This window comes from Pinus tabuliformis, chromosome 1_1 (genome assembly GCF_031772625.1).
Source record: "Pinus tabuliformis cultivar Carrire ecotype Pingquan chromosome 1_1, CPIR1, whole genome shotgun sequence".
Lineage (NCBI taxonomy): Eukaryota > Viridiplantae > Streptophyta > Pinopsida > Pinales > Pinaceae > Pinus > Pinus tabuliformis.
In genome coordinates, this window is record NC_142297.1 from 890902862 (window position 1) to 890925473 (window position 22612).

Here is a 22612-nt window from a genome sequence, read left to right on the forward strand (position 1 = left end):
GCACAAAAATGAGGCTTGGGATCTAGTGGAGTTGTCGGCTGGAAGGAAATCCATTGGCAGCAAATGCGTGTTCAAGAAGAAGACAAATGTAGAAGGAAAGGTGGAGAAATACAAAGCTCGATTGGTAGCAAAAGGTTATTCCTAGGTGTTGGGAATTCATTTTGGTGATATTTTTTCCCCTGTTGCCAAGGTAGCTTCTATTAGATTACTTTTATCTGTGTTGCTGCTTTTGATTTTGAGGTAGAATAGATAGATGTGAAGACAACATTTCTTCATGGGGATCTAGAAGAGGAGATCTACATGAAGCAACCCGAAGGATTTGCGGTGAAGGGTAAGAAAGAACTAGTATGCAAGCTAAAGAAGTCTCTGTATGGGTTAAAACAGTCACCAAGGATGTGGTATCAGAAATTTGATACATTTATACGGGGACTTGGCTTCACCAGAAGCAAGGCAGATCACTGTGTGTATTTTAAATTAATTGGTGACCGTGTTATTTATCTGTTCTTATATGTGGATGATATGTTGCTGGTTGGAAATGACAGAGAAATTATCGAGGATTTGAAGACCCAATTCCTCCAAATTCGACATGAAAGGTCTTGGTGCTGCAAACTATATTTTGGGCATGGAAATTAAAAGAGATAGGGAAAAGAGGAAGCTCTAGTTAAACCAGACGAAGTATGTCGAGACAATATTGCAGAGGTTTAATATGCAGGATAGTAAACCGGTGAAGGTTCCTATTCATGTAGGTGTAAAGTTATCTGTTGAATAGTGTCCCAAGACACAAGAAGAGGAAGAGGACATGTCCTGTGTTCCATATGCAAGTGAAGTCGGTAGCCTGATGTATGAAATGGTCTGTACTAGACCAGACATTACACATGAAGTGGGAGTATTGAGCAGGTTTATGTCAAAACTAGGAAAGGAGCATTGGACAACAGTGAAGTGGGTTTTCAGGTATTTGCGTGGCACTAGTGCTTATGGTTTGTGCTACCAAGGAAGACCAGGATTGGACAGAGTGTTGGATATTCGTGGCATTGTTGATGTAGACTAGGCTGGAGATCTGGATCAAAGAAGATCTACAAGTGGGTATGTGTTTAACCTATTTGGAGGTGTAGTCAGTTGGATGAGTAAGAAACAATCTGTAGTGGCACTATCAACTACAGAGGTAGAATACATGGCAGCCACTCATGTAAGCAAGGAAGCAGTTTGGTTGCAGAGATTGTGTTCAAGTATGGGGTTAGTACGTGGAGCTATAAGGATAGACTGTGACAGCCAAAGTGCAATTTTCTTGGCAAAGAACCCTGCTTATCATTCAAAGACAAAACACATTAATGTTCAGTATCACTTTATGAGGGATATGATAGAAGACAAAAAGGTGTTGCTGGTAAAGGTGGACACTTTGAAGAATACTGCAGATGCATTGACAAAATCTGTGAGCTCTGAGAATTTCTCTTGGAGTAGAGAAACAATGGGCATTGCAGGGCTAGATAAATGACTAAGCTCTCATGTGGCCCCCTGTGGAAAGAAAACAACAAGTCGGAGAATGTTGGGTTGTGTTATATTCTTTCCACGACTGGCCAACATAGTTAACCAGGGGGTTAGAGGGGGGGAGGAGCCCCCCCTTCGTTGCACCGATTGCGCAGTGGGGGGGTCACAGGGGGGTTTGAGGGGGGCGGGTAGCCCCCCTCTACGAGGTCCGGGGCAACGCCTAGGGAAAAAAAATTTTGGACCCTATATTAGGTTGTGCGGACCTACCTATGGTTTTGTGCATGGTTTTCGCACATGGTTTTGGACGCGATGGTTTTCGGTCCATGGTTTTGGACGCAATGGTTTTCAGTCCATGGTATTGGATGCTTCGGCATTTACAAATATGTATTGTAACATTGAAAGGAACATAATGAAAAATCAAGCTGGTAGTCCCGGTTTTGGGATCCAAGGGAAAATATTTGTGTATATCTGTTTTATGTGTTATGCTCTCGCATTGTTTATTTTCTGTGTTTTAGAATTCGTATGCAGGTAATTTCTGTACGGGGTTAAAACCTACACATTTTTAAACCGTGCTAAAAAAAAATTCTACATTGTGTCTACAATGCCTCCCCGACGACAAAATGTCCAGGTAATGTCTATTATTCTTTCTAGTTTAATTTTTTAGCATATTAGAATTGAAAATTAGGTTAACTTTGCCACATTTTTTGAAAAAAAAATTCGTCGCGCAATGCGCTCAATATGTTCGACTCAGACCGATAGCGGTGTATCCTATAAATTTACAGATGCACCACATTTCAGTGCGTAAACATAACACACCACCATTGTTCCAGTGCATTTTGTAAATGAAAACGCATTGGGAAACAAGTATGTTGCATTTCTATCAAAAGTTAAATTTGTGAATCAACAACAATTTGTCATACTTATGTGCGCACTTATATCGGTGTGGTTATAGTTTAAATCGCATCGGCACTAGTGCATGACTTCATTTTGAGCGCACTAGTGAACTTTTTATTATTAATTGAAAGTTATGTTTCCATATTTATAAATACATGTTTAATTTAATATAAAAAATTGTATTTCATGTATGAGGCTGATGTATTTTATATTCCAATCATGTAGTAGAGATGTCAGCACAGGGAGTAGTAGCAGGAGTAGGAGCAGTAGGCAGACCCATACAATATGGTCCGAACATGGTAGGCCAGAGACAAGGAAATGGATTTATACCCTCTCCCTATTACTATAGCAACCTGAGCACTCTTGAGGAATGTAGGCCTCCTCAAGTAATATGAGGAGGTTACATCCCTGAAGGCACACTATGTCTTATTTCTACATCTGATGTGACGATGGATTTTCTAGGAGAAAGCTTTCAATGTCGGTCTTGGGGTGTGTTATAGGTACACTAAGGAGGAAATATAATTTATCGCTAGCCTATCCATGAGAGGGGGGGATTTTTCGTAGTTCTATGATGTCCCCTATGGGGTTGCAGTTGATATTCAGCCTTCCTACACTTAGAGATATATCAAGCCTCATGTGATCCATCCATCAGATTTTCAGGTCCATGGTGGACATCTACAAATTTATTATATTGTTGTAGAGGAGGTTAGGTGCCTCTCGTTATTAGTCACCACCACTGAATAGTCTAGTAGTGTTGGGTAGAACATTAGTTTCCCTCTTTTGTATTACGTTGATTCTTTGATTTAGGTGCATTAGAGGAAATTTCAACTCAAAAATAGCCACCTAGAAAAAATTAATAAAATAATAAAATAATTTCATGTAGACATTTTTTTAATATATCCTATAGAAAATACAGCCTTGCAAATGGAGGTAAGATGCCTTCAGTAAGGAATGGAAATTATGGAGACTACACAGAGGAGTGGACCTGACATAAGAGCTGTGAGTGAAGTAGAGGAAGAATCTTTCTGTGAGGAAGAAGTGGAAGAATTAGTAGAAGAGAAAATGTTGAAAATGATAGTGAAGATGACTATTAGACCAAAAATGGAGGTACCAATGTATGAAGGTAACCTGAATGTTGATGAGCTAATGGATTGAATCAATGCTTTAAATAAGTATTTTGATTATGAAGATGTCGGTGAAGGTAAGAGAGTAAAGTGTGTAGTGACCACACTAAAAATCCATGCTACGTTGTGGTGGGATGTAGTACAGGTAGAACGAAAGAGGAAAGAAAAGTCCAAAATGGTGGAAAAATTTAAAGGTAAATTCCTACCCAAATATTGTCATCCAAATATTTTTAAACAGTTGAAAAATCTTAGATAAAAGTCTATGCCAATCATAGAATACACTAAGGAGTTTTACAAATTGAATATTAGAGTTGGTCATGTAGAGGAGGATGTTGAGAAAGTTGTAAGATACATTAATGGTATGATATTTGAGATTCAATATGAGATCAACCTCTTATCCTTGAGGATAGTTTATGATACCTATCAAGCTGCTCTAAAGGAAGAAGAGAATATTTCTAGGAAGAAGAGTCAAAGAAGTAGAGGATGAAGTCCTATAAGAGGCAAAGGAGAAGCAAGCAGTAGATGGATATTTCAATATCCAAGAGAAGAGAGTGGAATTTATACTAGAATTTCACCAAGAGATGATCATTCAAGGGGAAGGATATCACTATACAGAAGCAGAGGTCAAGGTAGAGACTATCATCCTAGACATTATAGATTTGGAAAATTAGGACATGTGTCTTACGAATGTACTGAAAATGCACTAGAAAATTAGAAAGGTTCCCATGTTGCAGAAGTTGAGGAGGAGAATTTAAACTCAACTATAACTAAAGAAGTTCTTTAATAAGGGGATTCTTTGTTAATGAAAAGAGTGTTGATCAAGTCAAAGAAGGAAGTGTTTTCATTCCGATCAACACCCTCGAAAATTTTTCTCACACTTTAATTTTGGAGCCTACTAAGGATCTTATAATCTGTCGTCTTATGGTTACTCCATGGTTGTTTGATGCTTTGTAAATTGTTTAAGTATTTTTCCTAGTTTTAAGCTATCAATTCAATTGCATGTACATGCTTAGTCTTTGATGAGTTCATGAGAACACTTCCTTTATGAAATATTGGACAAGCATAGCACCATCCATCAATACAGTTCTTGTGATATGTTCAACTCATGTCAACGATCAATGCACACTTTTATTGACAGTCCCCCTCACTTTGTTGCATTTGTACTTCTATTTTGGTGAGTTTTCTCAACTGTCGTCTTTTACGCATTTTTTCTTTCATAAGTGTCGCCTTCACATTCAAGTTTTTCGTTTTGACTTGATTTCACTTTAATAAGTTTCACTTTCATGTTATCTTCACTCTGGCAAGTGTTTCTTTTAAGGTTTCACATTTTGCGAGTGTCGTCTTCATGTTTTCCTCCTGTCACAAGTGTCTCTTTTGTGTTTTCACTGCTGCATGTGTCACACCTTTTTGTATCACCAAAATTATTTTGGCACACTCTTCTACATTAAATGGTGTTACATATCATTGGAATATGTGCTAGACACATTATTGCAGCTTACCGCACATGTTGGTTACAGCCGCCACTTCTATCATAGCTTGTGTTCTAAGTGTTGTAATGTGTCGTTTCAACTGTCCCACTTAAAAATAGGTGTCACTTTGTTGTTCTTTTCAGGTGTAACTATTTTTCATGAGCCTTGTGCATTCCATTGGCTTGTATTGATGGCATTTATATGTGCATTCCATGTTTGAGTCGTGTTGGGATGCATGTCTTTCTCCTACTCTGCTAGTCCCACATTTAGCCATTTTGAGAGCTCTTCTTCATCGTTTAGCTCAATGCAAGTTCTAAAGGAATTAACCTCCTTACTAGGTGATGAGTTTAACTTATTCATAAGCCTAATTTCCATATATTTCCTCCGTTACTTATGCACTAAGTATTTTCTAAGGTTTCCTCCCTCTCACAGTGCATCAGTACTTCTTAAGCATAAGTCACCTAGCTTTGTGTTTCCTCCCTCAGTGAAAAGTGCATTCCAAATGAAAAAGTAGCCATTGTTGGAGAGAACTACGCCCTCCCAAGTTGAAGCACACTTCGAAACAACGAAGCACACTTAAAAACAATGAAATGCACTTCAAATGCTCAATGAAAATTGCACTTCAAAACAACAAGGATCCTTGGAGCGCACTTCAAAATAACAAAGTGTGCTTAGAAATAGTGAAGCACACTTCAAAACAATGAAGTGCACTCTGGAAAAATGAAGGATCCTTTGTCTCTTAAAAAATTGCATAGTGCACTCACAAAGCCTGAAGCCTTTGAGCGCATGGCACACTCTTGAATCACGAAGCCTTTGAGTGCATGGCACACTCACGAAGCCTGAAGCCTTTGAGTGCATGGCACACTCACGAAGCATGAAACCTTAAGGGGCATGGCACACTCCTGAAGCATGAAGCCTTCATCCTTCCCTTTTAGCACATGGTGCACTCTTGAAGCCTGAATCCTTTGAGCACATGGCGCACTCACGAAGCATGAAGCCCTAAGGTGCATGGTGCACTCTTGAAGCACAAAGCCTTCATCCTTCTCTTAAAGAGCACATGGTTCAATCACGAAGCTTGAAGCCTTGATTTGAGCACACTCCTTCGACTTGTAGAACTTTTCCCTCCTAGTTCCTCTTGAGTGCACAAGCGCACTGCGAAGGCTCAAAACCTAACCCCTTCAACCCTTCAGTATGTGCCTTTGTACCCTCCTTTGTTCTTTGAGTGCATGAGTGCACTTGGAAGGCTTGAAGCCTAACCCATTCATCCCTTCGGTGTGTGCCCTTGCACCCTCCTTATATTCCTTGAGCACATGAGCACATTTTGAACCAACGAATGATTCTCCTTTGTGCTTCAGACCTGCACCCTGCACCCTTGAGTTCTCTCTCTCTTGATTTAGTGCACAAGCACACCTTAAATGCCTTGTGAGACTTGATGAGTTTGATTTTCCCCTTCTAATCAATCCTTCTTCTTTTAACCCTCTCATAGCCCTATCATGAGTTGATCATTCCATGAGCTAGGTAATGGTAGAATATATGTTCAAAACTAATTTTTCTTTGTCATGGATGATTTTCATTAGCAAGAGTACCCTCCTAGAATGGTAAGGTAATTCTCAAAGAAGATAGCAAGAAGGAAGCATAAAGAAACACCTGCAGAGAAGAAGAACAAAAGAAAGTTATCATGGAGACATAAATCAGATCATGCACAGAGACAGAAAGAAGACATTACATGATGACTTAGGAGATTTTGATATTGATCAAAGACCCTTTGGAGGGTGAAGGAGAAGAAAAAAGTGGATCCTTAATGAAGATGAAGCATAAATCATATCTATCATCAAGAATGCAAGATGAAGTAGCAAGGAAGAAAACTTGGCATCGCCACATCATCATGAAGTCCATGTCATCATTGTCAACTAGTAATTTGTACAAGTGTCATCGTAATGGTCAATATGTTTCCATGTGTCATGCCACATGATCATATGTAATGTAATGATGTATTCTCAAGAAAAGTACAAAATTTAATGTGTGAAATTCCAAGAGTCATATGTGGAATATGAAAAGTCACTTAGTCATATATGGAAAAAATGTCTTTAGGAGAAGTCCAAAAGTCATTAGAAGTTCAAGAGTTGTTTAGAAGTCAAAAGGACATATTATAAGTCCAAAAGTCATGATGGTAAGTAAAGAGTCATGGGGATATGAAACATTATTCCCCTTATTATGAATGCAAATTCATAATTCAAGCAAAGGGCTTAGGGAGGCTTAAGATTTGGAGAGAAAGTTTTGGCTTCTCTACTTGGAATAGGAGAGAAAACTATTCTTTAGAGAAGTAAGAAGTGATTTAATATTCCACTATTGGAACAAGTGCTTCACCATTGTAACTGTGTACTTGGATCTTTCACCTAATATTCAAGCTCTATGAGCCAACACATTTCCATGCGTGTATTGTGAATTTCTTAGGACTATTCTTTAGATTTTTTCTATATATGTTTTTTAATATGTACTACAGAAATTGAACTATTTCGGTGGCCTCAGTACTTATCTTGTTGAAGGCGTGTTGTATGTGGTTTAATGATAATTGTGTCTATGTGAACTATTTCTCTAGATAACTAACAAACCTTTATTTTCTCATGTGTCTCTCTTAGGTTAGTACTATTACTTCCTTCTAGAGGCTCACTTTTTTCCCCTCCCTCGTGAAGGTCTCCTTTTACATATTCAAGTTTTATGTATATAATCTATTATGTTATCCGTTGAAACCAATACGAACCTTTGTGTTATGGTGGTCAGGCGGATACTCCAAATGGGGATACTACTCCAACCTTAGTGAGGTCTAATTGGGACTTCACATCAGGGAGACCCCTTGTATGTTGGCGGTATGCAACACCGTCAACATTCTAGTGGTAAAACGAGGGCCAGATGACAAGTTGTTCCCTTTGAGTCTGTGTTGAATATCTTATCTTTAATTCCTCTTTCCCAAATCATATTCCCATATTGTTTCTCTAACCTTTCTCCTGGTAAAGTTTCAATCTCAACAAAAAAAAAATCATGTCTTCTCTCAATTCAGGTTTGATGGTGAGGGCGGTTCATTTTTGTCCAAACACATAAATGATTTTCTTGGGCTTTGTAAATCTCATGAAATTGATAATGAAGATGTTATGTGTATTATATTCATCATCACTCTTGAAGGTCATGTTAATCAATGTTGTCATACCTTACCATCTTCTTCCATTCATTCTTTTTGTTAATTTCTTAAGGAGCTTCATCAATATTTTGATGGGTATGATTACCGAGAAGTTTATAAAAGAATTAATCGACATAGAATGGAGCCTAATGAATCAATGAAGTATTTTTCTAACATAATCCTTCACTTATGTCATGAGTTTCCTGAGAAAGATATGGATTGGGATTTATTTAAGAAAAAGTTTGAACATTTGGTTCAGATCTCTTTGAATCAGTGTGAATCTAAACCCCCAGGTGTTCTTATTCTCCCAACTTTCGGAAATTGTGAGACACCCCATATTTCAGAGGAGGATCCTATTGTTCCTTTTGTTCATTTTCCTCCTCTTTTTCCAGTACCAATATGGGTTCCTCCTTGTGATAATGTTGAAGTTGGAAAATATACAAATCAAATTCCTAATCCATATTCTCAACCATCATTTGTTTCCCATGATCTTCATCCATCTAAGGATCATTTAGAATGGTTCATGAAGCCTATGGTGAATATTAATCTGTACATTCCACCAGAAAGTATTAACACTCATAACTCTAGTCTTGAATTTATTTTTTATTCTTGTCCTCCTCTATCATCTCTTTCTCATGATCCCCTCCCCTTAATCCACTTGATATGTCTCTTCCAAATCCAAGTATCAATCAGGAGAAAGGTAGTCACATTTCACAAGTAAAGGAGAAGCAAGGTGAGGATTCTTTTGATCTTTCTTCTCTTTTACAGAATCCTCCATGTCAAGATAATGATCTCCCATTCTTGCTTGATTTTGAATCTAGAAATATCGATGATGTATTAAATGAAGTTAATTTTCTTAATTAGACTGAAGTCTTTGACAACCTCCATTCTCCTGATTCTAGCTCTGTTATTGTATGTAACGATCGTTTCCCAAGTGCACCTCTTGATCTTTCAATTTCTCAAGAAAAATTTGTTTCAAAATATTTAGACCTTGAATATAATTTGGTTAAAGAAGATGTTCTTATTGAAACTTCCTCTTCACCTCACTATCACTAGTACTCCACCTTTTGTAAGGTATTAACTTACGATGGAGATACTTTATCTCATGAGTTGGATTTTGAATTCACACATGGTGGTGAGATCATTCATGATGAATAGGAAGGTACATAAATAGTTGAGTGTCCTTTCCATTCCCTGTCATTTCCAATTTTGCATGAAGAAAATTCTTCTATTCAGGTTACTCATGAAATTCATTCAATCTATCCATATTTAGATTTGCAAGAACCTTATGACTTGGGTAATCTATTCGTTGAAGATATAGGTTTTGACCAAATAAGTTATGTAGATAACTATCATTTGGATAGTAGTGGTCTTATTGAAATTATTGATGTTAGCTCTCCACACATCATGCATAATTTGATTCAATCCTCAAAATGAAATTATACAATTCTTGAAAGTCTCGTGGATCTTCAGGAAGTCGAGGCACTTCAACTTCCATTGATGGTTATGTCAGGTTCTCGCAACTCTAGTAAGGCCCCCAAACCAAAACATATTTGGATATTCTCGCAAAATTCTTTCCTTTGCATGATTTCATTGGATGTAAATCCCTTCTTGAAAGAAGTTTGGTACTTTGGACATAGTTTTTCTAACTTTCAATATTTGGTCTTCGATCAGATTGAAGGTTTTATTTCAATTGATTTATCTTCATGCAAATATATTATATCAAACTCAGGTTTGGAATGTATACCTTTCATGGATGAGAAAATTTGTGAAGATAATAATTCTAAAATTTATATTTGGTTGAAGGATTCATACCTGTCACATTTTATTGAAAGTAATCAGCTCCTAATCCTTCTTGTGAATATTCCAATACTGATTATTTTCTTCATGGCACTAGATATCCTCTTAAGTGTCAATAAATTCAGGTGTTATTTGTTGAATTGAGTATGAACTGATTTATCTGCATCCTCCATTGACCAAGAATCTTACACCTTAATCGATTTATCTGATCATGACAATTGTTGTTCAATGTACCATGTTTCCACTAGTATATTTCATGGTACTTGTTTTGAATCGATTGATCCTTATTATTTAAGGCACTTCATCATTCGTTGATGGTTATGTTAGGCCCTCGCTATCTTGACAAGCTTTCTGAATATGATTAGATTTATTTTCCCTCGCAAGGTTCTCATCTTGATTCCACGCCATTAATTGAAAATTATTTCTCTCAAGGATTTTAGGATCATCAAGAGGAATGTTTTGAATTTCATGATCCAATCTACAATCAATTGGAGCATCTTACTTAGCAAGCCCATATTCTAAAAGAAAGTTTTGATTTCTCTTGATGTTTACTAAGGAAGACAATACAAGTGTAGGAATATTCATAAGGGGCCATCAAAGTTTTTTTTCTTATGTTTTTCATCGAAAAGGTAATGTGGAAAGTTGGGTAAATTCAGGTGATATGACACATATTTCTTCCTTTAAGAAAGACCTTTAATGTTTTGTGCAAGATTTGCAAGATTCTATATTTTTTGTTGCACATTATTATATATCAGTTGTAATTCTTGTTATCTTTGTGTTTGCAGGTCAGGAACAATGGAGGTGGCATCATTGGAGAGATCATTACACTTACCCTGACCTTCTATCTTTTTATGTTAGGAGTAGGCTTGGTTCAATTTAGTTTCATTTTTATTGCACCTACCTTTTGTCCTACTCTCCAGTTGGTCTTTACATCTATTTTGTTTTAGGATCTTTGTCTTACATGATGCTTTTCAATTCAATCTCCATTTGCTTTGTCTTTTTTGTTTTTTTTTTGGTCTTTTATTTCATGTTTACTTAATAATACTTTTCATGCAAGATGTTCCTTTTAGCTCAAAATACAATGTGGAAAAACTTGAAAAGGGAAATTTGGATGACGAAAAACACTTGACTAATTTTTCACCTCTTCTTTATATTGGATTTAAATGTCTTTAAAGTCAATGATGTCTGAATGAAAAATATGATCCACTCGAATGGAAATCCTTTGGTTGAAATGTAAATCCCTTATTTATTCTAGGATCCTCATTCCTCAACTCGATATTGTAAGTAAATAGTGTTTTTCTTGTCAATCCACTCAAGTAGAGAAAGGATAAGGGGAAAATAAATTAGCAAGAAAACCAATACCAAAGGTCTATAAATACTTCTCTGAAGGGGCAACCTCCTTTGCTCTCAATAAGTTGGGATCCCTCTTCCACCCGTTGAAAATAATAAATTCCAAAGCACAGTCCTATTAAATAAATAAATAAAGGGTGAAAGAAGAGAGAGGCTTCCTACGTAGGGAGGTGAAGTAAGTGACTTTGTCAGGGTACTATCCAGACTCTCCGGAAACAAAGTAACACTTATGCTCCTATAGTGAATCGACCGGGGTATTGTCCAGGCCTGCTAGCAGCAGAGCAACACCAGAGATGAAACTCATACTCTGAATATCTTAAACTCATCGTGCATATTACCCTTTCCTACATTGAAACAATTGCAATATGACATATCATGTGTTTTAACCAAGGGAATGGGGGGGACTATATCTCTAACTGGGTTCAGTAGGGAAGCCAAAGTAAACTGCAAGATGAATAAATACTTCCTGAAAGACTGAGACCTGTCATGTAGAGAATTAAACCTAAACAGAGAAGTTGGATTTCTACGAGTGTGTCGCCAAGTGTTGTCGCTACGATCAACACCCTCCAAAAATTTTCTCACACTTGAATTTTGGAGCCTACTAAGGATATTACAGTCTATTTTCTTATGGTTACTCCATGGTATTTTGATGCTTTGTAAAGAATTTAAGTCGTTTTCCTAGTTTTAATTTGTCAAGTCACTTACACACACATGCTTAGTCTTCGATGAGTTTAAGAGAACACTTTCTTTATGTAAGATTGGATATGCATAACACCATCCATCAAGATAGTTCATGTGTGATGTTCAACTCATGTCGACAATTAGTGCACACTTTTATTGACAACGCCCCACACTTTGTTGCATTTGTACTTCTATTTTGGTGAGTTTTCTCAACTGTCATATTTTGCGCATTTTCGCTTTCACAACTGTCGCCTTCACATTTACTACTATCATTTTGACTTGTTAATAAGTTTCATTTCCATGTTATCTTCGCTCTAGCATGTGTCACTTTTAATGTCATTGGCATTTTGCAAGTGTCTTCTTCATGTTTTCCTCCTATCATAGGTGTCGCTTTTTTGCTTTCACTCTTGCATGTGTCACACCTTTGTGTATCACCATAGTTAGTTTTTGCACACTCTTCTACATTAGATGGTCTTACATATCATTAGAATATGTGCTAGAAACATTCCTGCATCTTAGCGCACCTTTTGGCCACAGTCGTCACTTCTATTGTAGATTGTGTTCTAAGTGTTGAAATGTGTCATTTCAACTGTCACACTTAGAAATAGGTGTTACTTTTTTGTTGCTTTAAGGTGTGACTATTCTTCATGAGTGTTTTGCATTCCATTGGCATGTATTGATGAAATTTATATGTTCGGTCTGTATTTGAGTCGTGTTGGGATGCATGTTTTTCTCCTACTCTGTTGGTCCCATATTTAGCCATTTTGAGAGCTCTTCTTCTTCCTTTAGCACAATGCAAGTTCTAAAAGCATTAACCTTCTTACTCGGTGATGAGAACAACTTATTCATGAGTCTCATTGACATATATTTCCTCCCATACTTGTGCACTAAGTATTTCTAAGTTCTCCTCCCTCTCACAGTGCATCAGTACTTCCTAAGGATAATTCACCTTTCCTTGTTTTGCCTCCCTTAGTGAAAATCATGTTCCAGATGAACAAGTAGCCACTGTTGGAGAGAACTACGCCCCCCCAAGGTGAAGCACACTTCGAACGCTCAATGAAAAGCACACTTCATAACAACAAGGATCCTTAGACCACATTTTGAAACAATTAAGTGCACTTTGAAACAACAAAGCATACTTTGGAACAAAAAAGGATCCTTTTTCTCTTAAAAAAGTGCATGGCACACTCATGAAGTCTGAAGCCATTGAGTGCATGGCACACTCTTGAAGAACGAAGGCATTGAGCGCATGGCACACTCATGAAGCTTGAAACCTTTGAGCACATAGCACACTCAGGAAGCACGAAGCCTTAAGGCACATGGCACACTCCTGAACCACGAAGCCTTCACCCTTCCCTTTGAGCGCATGGTGCTCTCTTGAAGGTTGAAGCCTTTGATCGCATGGATTACTCATGAAGCATGAAGCCTTAAGGCACATGGCGCACTCGTGAAGCATGATGCCTTCATCCTTCTCTTAAAGCCCACATGGCGCAATCACAAAGCCTAAAGCCTTAATTTGATTGCACTCCTTCGACTCAAAGAAGTGTACCCTCCTAGTTCCTCTTTAGCACATAAGTGCACTATGAAGGCTCAAATCCTAACCCCTTTGACCCTTTAGTATGTGCCCTCCTTTGTTCTTTGAGCACATGAGCACAATTGGAAGGCTTGAAGCCTGACCCCTTTGTCCCTTCGATGTGCGCCTTTGTACCCTCCTTAGCTTCCTTTGTTAGGTGTGTGTTATATTCTTCCCATGACTAGATTGATGTGTTTTATGTTGTGTTGGGCGCAGCGGGGGGGTCACTCTTGGAAATTAAAAAAGGCAAAAAGATTTTCTTTATGTTGATAATTACTTGTGATATTTTTATGTTTTCTTATGTTCCTCTTTTATCTTTAGTTCATCAGGAAATTACCAAAATAATAGCACAAATATCAGAGACACCATATGTAGGCGAATAGCCAGGGAAAAAACCTTATGTAGGGGAAAACCCGGTTATGTTATGCAACCAGCTCACAAAATAGAATAAAAGATAGATCAACGACTTCAAAATTAGCCTCTTCGAGGGGGCAAACCTCCTTTACATTACACAAATGAAAAATTATTGGATGATACAAATGACAAGACCTCCTTTCTATATATAAGAGTCTAAGGGGTCACAATATAATTAGAGCCGACATAACAATAATAATGTAAGGGCACAATAATAACAATAGTGGGATTCTATTGAGCACAATAATAATAATATGGGGACAACATGGGCACAACAATAACAATAAGGGGCTACAATGACAATAATAATAAGGGAATACACTAGTATTATACGGACCTAACATGCCCCTCTCCTTCAGAAAATTGTTGTCCTCAATGCTTGAGTAGTTCTGGATGCTTTTGTATAAAATTCTCATCCTCCCATGTGGAATCTTCAACAGGTAAGTTCTTCCACTTGATGAGATACTCTGAAATTGAATGATTTCGTAGCTATCGAGTTCTTGTTTCTGTGACTACTTCAGGTTCCAATATGATTTTTCCTTCCTCGTAAAGTTTTGGAAATATTGTTTGAACTGGGAGCTTGTCATCTATAACCTTCTTTAAGCATGAAACATGGAAAATTGGGTGCACTCGGGAAGCTGCATGAAGCTCCAATTTGTATGCCATAGTACCAATATTTTGCAACACCTTGTATGCACCATAATACTTTGGTGATAATTTATTATCCTTCTTAGCTTGCTTGAGGGACATTTGTTTGTATGGTTGTATTCGTAGAAATACACAGTCACCTACATCAAAACTTCTTTCGCTACGATGTTGATCTGCCTGTTGTTTCATTCTATTATGCGCCAAAGTGAGGTTATCCTTTAAGAGTTTGAGAACTTGTTGTTGATGCTCTATGTGATATTCCACTGCTTGAACCTTAGAATTTTCTCTTAAATATGATGTGATGGACAGTGGACGATATCCATGAAGTGCCATAAATGGGGTCATTTTTGCTGCAGTATGGAAGGAAGTATTATACCACCATTCAGCCAGGGTCAACCATTGTTGAAGAATATAGGGAATTCAGAATTAAGGTGATTATTCTTAGCATAATAAAAAATTGTGAAGTGTTTTTATAGTTTATCTTAGCTTGATCTTCTTTACATTATTAGTGTGTGTGTTTACTTCATAAAACTACTATAAAAAACAAAAGAGCTAAGAACGCAAAATACTTGACTTTCTACCAGGGCCAAAACCTCTCCCTCTTGGAGAGGAAACACCACACAAAATTCTTCTTATAGAGATTCCAATTGACGAATACAAATACCATGACTGTTGACACTTTCTACCACTCCAAGACCAAGACATAAATCCTCTTCTCTATTTACTGTTGAGATCATCATGATTGTTGTGCCATTGAAATTGTCACTGCTGCATCACTGAGATCTTCACTGCTACTTCTTCACCATATCAATGAGATCTATTAAGATATTCACTGTGATATTTATTCTATGCCTTCATTGATGCAATGAGAGCTTCATTATGACAATCATCCTATCATCTTGATGATTATTTCATCATACTTCCATAAGCACTAGAATCATCATTGTACCTTAATATCATATGCCAAGAGAGTATTTCATGATATGTATGTCGAGACTGTAATGATAATTGAGGGATCACTTATACCGAGACTCTGAGCCTTTTATCATCATATAAATACATCCATCGAGATTGTGATAATGTTCTAGATCCTTATCCTTTCATTGATGCCAAGACTGATCATTTTTGTCATTGCAGTAGACATAGTTATCACCGAAATTCTCTCCAACATGATTATGCCGAGAATACATGTATGTCGAGATAATGTTCATAGCTGAGATAGTATATATATATATATATATATATATATATATATATAGAGAGAGAGAGAGAGAGAGAGAGAGAGAGAGAGAGATATGCTGAGGCTGATCCATCCATAGGTGACTGCGTTCTGGAATGAACTCTGAGTTGGTATGATGTTGTAGGATCACCTTGATACATATGTTTAGACTGCTTAGGAGACAGGTCGAAGATACATTCACCTGTAGTGCAAGTTGCAGGGACTTGCCTCCCTCCTTACTTCATCTGAGACCTAATCTGTCTGCCCTTATACCCATCCAAGGTGCAGACAAACCCTACAACAATTGCCCTAAGGCAATGCGGATCTGCTCCTTCTTTCATGCGAAATTTCAAAGAGGAAATTGTGAGTTCTCCTTGTTTCATTTGCGCTGACCCTAGACGGGTATTTATAGTGGTTTGTGCTCCTATATTGAGCCAACGTGAATCCATGAATCGTCATGTCTTTTATCCAATCTGACATGACATTTAACTTTGTAGTTTAATTCATTTTGGAGCTGACGTGAAGATCTCCTTATTGTTTTACTTGTAGACTTCTTGTGCTTGCTTTCAGAGGATTGTTCTTGGTCCTGGAGGGCTACTACACACTTGTATACATTTCCATAGGCTCATGAAGAGCTTCTTTACACATGACATGACTCTTTGACATATAAATAAAATCCTAAAGACATCAAGAAGAAGTCTTTTACCTAGTGACACTTCTTGCTCATGAAACCCATGTAGCAAGGCATACAAAAATAATTTATTTCCTTTTATTACATCATTTACAAAGATCATGTTATTATGAAGACCAAAACTAGTTACACTTTCTTCAACACTCCCTCTTAATTAGGGAGGTATTCATAATGGTACTTGGTCATTACCAATCTGAATAATTTCTCATAAGAAGAACCAGATTTGCAATCCATCTGTTGTAGCATCATTTCAACCAACATTATTTCATATAGCAAGGACTTGACTAACAGCTCTATCTCTCATTTAGAACAGAGAACACAATGTTGGTGATACCAATGACTGATAGACACACATCATCATTGTCTCTCTTAGGGTCATACCCACCCGGGTGTTCTCTGAGTATTCCCTACTAGGAATATTCTCATATTGGATTCCCAACCCTCAATAATATCGGTCCTCTTGCCCACTCTTGGCTTAGATTCCCTACCACATCCTCAAAGAGTGTCAAATGCCAGATGATTACACAATCCTCCATTATTTCTTCCAAACTGAAGATAAGAATGTCATGTCTAACTCTCCCTCTTAACCAGGGATGAGTTCCAAGTTTCTCTTCACTTATAAACTTGCTCGAGTTCCTTTACTCATAGGAACCTCCCAGAGCTCCCTCTTACCCAGGGACTCTATCATCAATACTTTATAGGGTCTTCTAGTTGAATGATGATCCAGGACTTCGATGTCATCAATTTCTTCACATGTAGGGTTCAACCATCCATCACTTTCCTCCATCATGTCATTCCTTCTTTCCCAGAAAATATCCTCCTTGGCTTTACATCTGGGGCTTCCTTCATAGGTCTATCTACCTTCATTTTTCCTTCAACGGTGATTGCTCTAGATCACAAGGTACAGATTTGTGACATCCTTGACAACTCTCCTTACCTTCTCCCTACACACATACCCAGACTTTCTCCAAGAGGTTAGAAACAAAAAAAAATCACATCTTACCTTTTTGGTGATGGCATTTTCCATTGACATCTTCTTGTAGGTATCAACACCCTACATATATGTTGACACATCTCCCAATGATATCTGTTGTCAAGGTTCTTCATATTTTCAGACTTCCATTAGAGTCTTCACATATTTCCAAGAGATTTCCTGGTCAAATATTCCTTATTCTTTAGATGTTGATTGCCTTCATCATGGTTACATGTTTCACAATCTCTTCCATCCTCTCATCTTCCATTCCTAGGAGCTTTCAATCATATTTCTTCAATTGTAGTCAACCACCTCATACTTCATATGAGGACATATTATGTTGATTTCATCTAGTGTGACTTATGTATTTCTGCATCCTTTTAGAGGAGGATATATTTTCCCTTTTGATCATGCTCAATCCATGTTACCTACAACCATATTACAATATTAAATACAAATACAAGCATACATACCTCATTTTTTTTTCAGAATACTTTTAGCAGCTTTATTAATTGAAAAGATCTTCAATCCCTTGATCTACTTCATTTCTTATGTCATCGAACCAACATTTCATGAATTCTAAAAGTTAGATTTCCAGATGAAACACTTATTTCCTTCCCATACTATGAGATCCTCTGCTAAGGTTTTTATAAGAGAATCTTCAAGATCTTGTATATTCCCATTTGGCAGTTGTTTCCTTTGACTCGGATGACTTCTTCTTTTCCTTTAATGTCCAATGAGATTCCCAAGAGCTATGTCCATCATGATTCCCATACAAGCTCTTGTTTCCATGATGCCATGATGCATCTTCTTATCATGGTCATATTTGCAAGGATTTATGATAGCACCCTTATTGAGAGGGGAACCATCTCATTCATGAGGAGTAACCTTTCCATAGTACTATCTTGTCAACCTTTCCTTTGAACTTTTCTTTCTTTATCTAGAATAGAGACCACAAACTGTTGATTGGTGTAACCCTCTTGTTCATGGAAATTTGTTACCTTTCTTATTAATATCAATATCAATGATGATTATTTTCTCATCACTTTTCCCAGATCTTGAAACTGAGATCTCATGAAGACATTTCTTCATTATTTGATACCTTCTTTGTTGCATTTTAGAGAGTATATCATCTATCATTTCATGTGTCCCTCTTATGTCCCCTTTCTTACTTCATAGGAAAGAGAGAACCTTAAGAGTTCTCATGAATTCAAAGCAGACCTTGATGTGTTCACTGACTTCTCTTCTCTATAAGGATTATGAAAATCATTCTTATTCCTTGCAAGAACTTTGATGACCCATCCAACATATAGGTCTTCTTGCAATCATGAAGTCATAGAAGTAAACTTGATTATAGAATGACAAGTTACTTACTTGATTGTGAAGATGAAGTATTCACCTTGATCATGTTGGCAGTAGTTGGAGCAGATTTTTTGATGCTACTACTACTGAGATACTTGATAGGAAGATTTCCTTCTTTGTCTTCGAGCTTATATATCCAAAAAACTACTGATAATTGGGCTACTTAAGAAACCTTGAAATATGCAACATCGAATTGAAGTTTCTTGCCATGATGTATAGTGATGCATTAGATAGTACAACTTCTGATATGAGTATTTTCCATGTACACTCCTATATATGCCTTTGAATCAATTTCTGAGAATCTGAAATCCTAAGACTATGTTCTTATAGAGAAGGATTCAATCTGAGATAGTGACTATCATTGAGATGTTGTAGATGAAACTGTGGGAGGCACCAAAATTGTTGTTATGTACCTTGAGATTTGAAGACTGTTGACATCCAAAACCCTTGTTGTTGTAGACTGTTGTTGTAAATTGTTTCCTTGATCTATGGTTTGATCAAGATGATTATTTAATGTATATATTTCCATCCTTGAGCTTGCTTTGATGCTTGAATCTTTATTCTTTCATCTATCTTTTATGCCCTTTCTTTGACTGTTGAACCCGCTCTGATACCATGTTGAAGAATCTAGGGCATTCAGAATTAAGGCAATTCTTCTTAGCATGGTAACAATTTGTGAAGTGTTTTTATAGTTTATCTTAGCTTGACCTTATTTACATTATTAGTGTGTGTGTTTACTTCATCAAACTTCTATCAAAAACAAAAGAGACAAGAACACAAATATTTTGCTTTCTGACAGGGCCAAAACCTCTCCCTCTTGGAGCGGAAAACCCACACAAAATTCTTCTTATAGAAATTCCAATTGATGAATACCAAGACCATGACCCTTGACACTTTCTACCACTCCAAGACCAAGACATAAATCCTCTTCATTGTTTACTACTGAGATCATCATGATTGTTGTGCCATTGAAATCATCATTGCTGCATCATTGAGATCTTCATAATGAACTCTGAGTTGGTATGATGTTGTAGGATCACCTTGATACATATGTTTAGACTGCTTACGAGACAAGTCGAAGATACATTCACCTGTAGTGCAAGTTGCAGGGACTTGCCTCCCTCCTTACTTCATCTGAGACCTAATCTGTCTGCCCTTATACCCATCGAAGGTGCAGTCAAACCCTACAACAATTGCCCTAAGGCAATGCGGATCTGCTCCTTCTTTCATGCGAAATTCAAAGAGGAAATTGTGAGTTCTCCTTGTTTCATTTGCGCTGACCCTAGATGAGTATTTATAGTGGTTTGTGCTCCTATATTGAGCCAACGTGAATCCATGAATAATCATGTCTTTTATCCAATCCAACATGACATTTAACTTTGTAGTTTAATTCATTTTGGAGCTGACGTGAAGATCTCCTTATTGTTTTACTTGTAGACTTCTTGTGCTTGCTTTCAGAGGATTGTTCTTGGTCCTGGAGGGCTACTACACACTTGTATACATTTCCATAGGCTCATGAAGAGCTTCTTGACACATGACATGACTCTTTGACATATAAATAAAATCCTAAAGACATCAAGAAGAAGTCTTTTACCTACTGACACTTCTTGCTCATGAAACCCATGTAGCAAGGCATACAAAAATAATTTATTTCCTTTTATTACATCATTTACAAAGATCATGTTATTATGAAGACCAAAACTAGTTACACTTTCTTCAACACTCCCTCTTAACTAGGGAGGTATTCATAATGGTACTTGGTCATTACCAATCTGAATAATTTCTCATAAGAAGAATCAGATTTGCAATCCATCTGTTGTAGCATCATTTCAACCAACATTGTTTCATATAGCAAGGACTTGACTAACAACTCTATCTCTCATTTAGATCAGAGAACACAATGTTGGTGATACCAATGACTGATAGACACACATCATCATTGTCTCTCTTAGGGTCATACCCACCCGGGTGTTCTCCGAGTATTGCCTACTAGGAATATTCTCATATTGGATTCCCAACCCTCAATAATATCGGTCCTCTTGCCCACTCTTGGCTTAGATTCCCTACCACATCCTCAAAGAGTGTCAAATGCCAGATGATTACACAATCCTCCATTATTTCTTCCAAACTGAAGATAAGAATGTCATGTCTAACTCTCCCTCTTAACCAAGGATGAGTTCCAAGTTTCTCTTCACTCATAAACTTGCTCGAGTTCCTTTACTCATAGGAACCTCCCAGAGCTCCCTCTTACCCAGGGACTCTATCATCAATACTTTATAGGGTCTTCTAGTTGAATGATGATCCAGGACTTCGATGTCATCAATTTCTTCACATGTAGGGTTCAACCATCCATCACTTTCCTCCATCATGTCATTCCTTCTTTCCCAGAAAGTATCCTCCTTGGCTTTACATCTGGGGCTTCCTTCATAGGTCTATCTACCTTCATTTTTCCTTCAACAGTGATTGCTCTAGATCACAAGGTACATATTTGTGACATCCTTGACAACTCTCCTTACCTTCTCCCTACACACATACCTAGACTTTCTCCAAGAGGTCAGAAATCAAAAAAAATCACATCTTACCTTTTTGGTGATGGCATTTTCCATTGACATCTTCTTGTAGGTATCAACACCCTACATATATGTTGACACATCTCCCAATGATATATGTTGTCAAGGTTCTTCATCTTTTCAGACTTCCATTAGAGTCTTCACATATTTCCAAGAGATTTCCTGGTCAAATATTCCTGATTCTTTAGATGTTGATTGCCTTCATCATGGTTACATGTTTCACAATCTCTCATCTTCCATTCCTAGGAGCTTTCAATCATATTTCTTCAATTGTAGTCAACCACCTCATACTTCATATGAGGACATATTATGTTGATTTCATCTAGTGTGACTTATGTATTTCTGCATCCTTTTAGAGGAGGATATATTTTCCCTTTTGATCATGCTCAATCCATGTTACCTGCAACCATATTACAATATTAAATACAAATACAAGCATACATACCTCATTTTTTTTTCAGACTACTTTTAGCAGCTTTATTAATTGAAAAGATCTTCAATCCCTTGATCTGCTTCATTTCTTATGTCATCGAACCATCATTTCATGAATTCTAAAAGTTGGATTTCCTAATGAAACACTTATTTCCTTCCCATACTAGGAGATCCTCTGCTAAGGTTTTTATAAGAGAATCTTCAAGATCTTGTATGTTCCCATTTGGCAGTTGTTTCCTTTGACTCAGATGACTTCTTCTTTTCCTTTAATGTCCAATGAGATTCCCAAGAGCTATGTCCATCATGATTCCCATACAAGCTCTTGTTTCCATGATGCCACGATGCATCTTCTTATCATGGTCATATCTGCAAGGATTTATGATAGGACCCTTATTGAGAGGGGAACCATCTCATTCATGAGGAGTAACCTTTCCATAGTACTATCTTGTTAACCTTTCCTTTGAACTTTTCTTTCTTTATCTAGAATAGAGACCACAAACTGTTGATTGGTGTAACCCTCTTGTTCATGGAAATTTGTTACCTTGCTTATTAATATCAATATCAATGATGATTATTTTCTCATCACTTTTCCCAGATCTTGAAACTGAGATCTCATGAAGACATTTCTTCATTATTTGATACCTTCTTTGTTGCATTGCAGAGAGTATATCGTCTATCATTTCATGTGTCACTCTTATGTCTCCTTTCTTACTTCATAGGAAAGAGAGAACCCTAAGAGTTCTCATGAATTC

General features: G+C 37.2%; 1 pseudogene; it reads left to right on the plus strand.

Moving 5' to 3' along the window:
- Positions 1-2609: 2609 nt before the first annotated feature.
- Positions 2610-22612, plus strand: part of LOC149217255 (short-chain dehydrogenase TIC 32, chloroplastic pseudogene) — a 29845-nt pseudogene continuing 9842 nt past the window's right edge.